This window comes from Silurus meridionalis, chromosome 7 (genome assembly GCF_014805685.1).
Source record: "Silurus meridionalis isolate SWU-2019-XX chromosome 7, ASM1480568v1, whole genome shotgun sequence".
NCBI classification, from domain to species: Eukaryota; Metazoa; Chordata; class Actinopteri; order Siluriformes; family Siluridae; genus Silurus; species Silurus meridionalis.
The window spans coordinates 5,991,797-5,994,374 of NC_060890.1; the positions used below are offsets into that span (position 1 = coordinate 5,991,797).

The 2,578-nt window shown below is 39.3% G+C and overlaps 1 long non-coding RNA gene across 1 annotated transcript; it reads left to right on the forward strand.

Annotated features, from left to right (window-relative positions):
• Positions 1-979: 979 nt before the first annotated feature.
• On the forward strand, positions 980-2,165 carry LOC124389402. The gene is made up of 3 exons (XR_006926579.1): positions 980-1,048; positions 1,128-1,188; positions 1,956-2,165. It is a non-coding gene; the product is annotated as an uncharacterized LOC124389402 (long non-coding RNA).
• Positions 2,166-2,578: the final 413 nt, after the last annotated feature.

Consider the following 2,578-nt stretch of genomic DNA (forward strand, 5'->3'; position numbering starts at 1 on the left):
GCTTGCTGATAAATGGGAGTCCACTGTCCATGTGGTAGTGAGGAAAGCTGGAGACCTCCCCGTTTATACAGTAAAACCAGAGACCGGCGAAGGCCCCTGGCGCACCCTGCATCGAGACCTCTTGCTCCCATGTGGGTTCCTCCATGTAACACCAGAAGAACAACCAAAACCACTCGATCGCTGCAAGACACGCCAGAACATTCACAGTGACCCAAGAGAAGTTGATCAGTCCTCTGATGAGGATGATATCATGCCTGTTACCTGGTCCCAAAAGAACCGGTTCCAGGAGTAACCAGATATATTGTCTCGTGAGATGTTCCAAAACAAAATGGTCCAAGCCATTCTAAAGAGAATCTGACGACAAACCTCAACAAGGTGATTGATGATGTTCCAGCTAATGAGAGTAGCCTACCTGATGTTGCTCCAGTCAACAGAGTAGCACAGAACCCGAACACACCTGGAAATGAACTTGTGGAAATAGAAGACCTACCTGGAAGTGAATCTGTGGAACGAGAGACAAACTTATCTGACAATGGTAACCTTGTAAAAGGCTTGGATGAGGACTGCCCTGAACAACTTCCAGTCCCCTCCGACATGCCAGAATGTGATGAGACAAATGTTCTTGAAAATGAAGGAGAAGAGGAGATTAATGAGACAGAGGAACAGGCTGACACTAGTAACCTAGTCAGGAGATCCATGAGGAATAATCAGCCACCTAGGCGGCTGGACTACACTGAACTGGGAACCCCCTTAGTCACAGTGGTGAAGTCTTTCTTTCAAGGGCTGACCACTGTGTGGAACGACCTCATAAGTGAGAATGATGCATCAGCTTGTCCCCCTGTTTTGCCTCCTCTGGTGATAACTGTTTGAACATTGGCATGCACAGGGACGTGCATAAGTTAGGAGGGGAGAGTGTAACCCACCTAAGGTTACTGAAGTGCAACACTCTACTCTGCCTGCGGATGGCCCATACACCCCAGGTAATTCACCTAAAAACAAGCACGCTTTTCTTCCGGTGAAGAAGTTGTTAAAAAGCAAACAAGGACTGGTATGAGAAATATTCTTTAAAGAACAGAAATTAAAAGAAAAATCTCGTACTATATATTGAAATATTGTATGTCCATTAGGTTAAAAGCTGTGTGAGAGACAGTTAAGCCGCATGGCAGTGAGCTTCTCAAGATACCTTCGGTAAGGATTGGTAATGCTAATGAGTGTTATGCTAATTGTGCAAGCTTCATTAAGGAGCAAAATACTGTTCTTTTAAAACCAATCAGAGTTATGAACCTGATTCTTGTTGTTTGATACCATATAGACATAGATTCAGATTGTTTTATGTTGTTTAAGATGCTTATAAAAGATCGCTAATTGCGCTAGCTGCATGCTAATTGTTAACATTCTATAAGTTCTATTTGGTTTGTCATGCTAGCTTAGCTAAGCTAGACACCACTGTAGCAGATCTTTAATAGTGTTTACACCGCTTAGAGTGCCTTTATACTGTTTTGATGACTTAAAAGTTAATATACATGTATTTAAAATAAGGGTGATTTAGTTCATTTATTTGTGAATATACATGTTTGTGTATGTATATTAGTAGCAGAAGTTTATCTTAAGAAGATAAAGAATAAGAATAAATATGTTAAAATTTGATGGTTAAAATGTTAAGATGCAAAAACAGGTTTAAAAAGTAAAAAAAAGTTAATATCTGGTTTCATAAATAGGTTTCTGAAATCCTATGATTTATTTTGTACTGTAAGATGGAAATACATGATTGATTGTTGTTCATTGGAATTGACTTATGTGTTGTGATGTGTGCCTATTCATTTGCACAATGATTAGAGTATTTATAATCTTTACAATTGGTTATATTTGATTTGATATTTGAATGGAGAAAAGTTGATTAGATTTGAACAGAAATGAGGCAATTGTAATTAATGCATTCTGTACTGTATGTATAGATTGGTTTTTAGAAAGGGATAGACCATCTGAATCTGACCCTAGCGGTCAGTGGCGAGCCAACCGCAGAAGTGAACGGATCAAGAGCCCGGTGTGGCCAGCCGTGGCATCTTTGGAACCAGCATCATCCTGTGCCTTCATTTGTGATACAGATACATAAACCTACCCGGGTAGTGAAAAGAACATACTCTACGAAACACACACACATATCAACAACTTCTATGGACTCTTTCTTTATTTGAGTTTTTATTTTGAGTTTATTGTGCGCTGTGCACTCAGAAAGCCTTCTTAGGTAGGCAGGGAATGTAAATGACTGCCAATTTATTTTGTATAATACATTTTTTTTCAAATTCACCTGTTTTGTGTTGTCTGTTCTCTGATGACTGTTTACTATTTCAGGCTCCATAGTCGTATCTAGAGCTTCTGATACTAGCCCAGTTTTAATTTCTTAATACTTAAATTAGGTATTATTTACATTAACCTGACAAGGAGGTTACATTACACTTGCCCATTTTTCCTGCTTCTTACACATCAACAATGAGGACAAAATGTTCACTTGCTGCCTAATATATCTCCCCCCCCTTACAGGTGCCACAATGAAGATATAATTAGTGTTATTCACTTC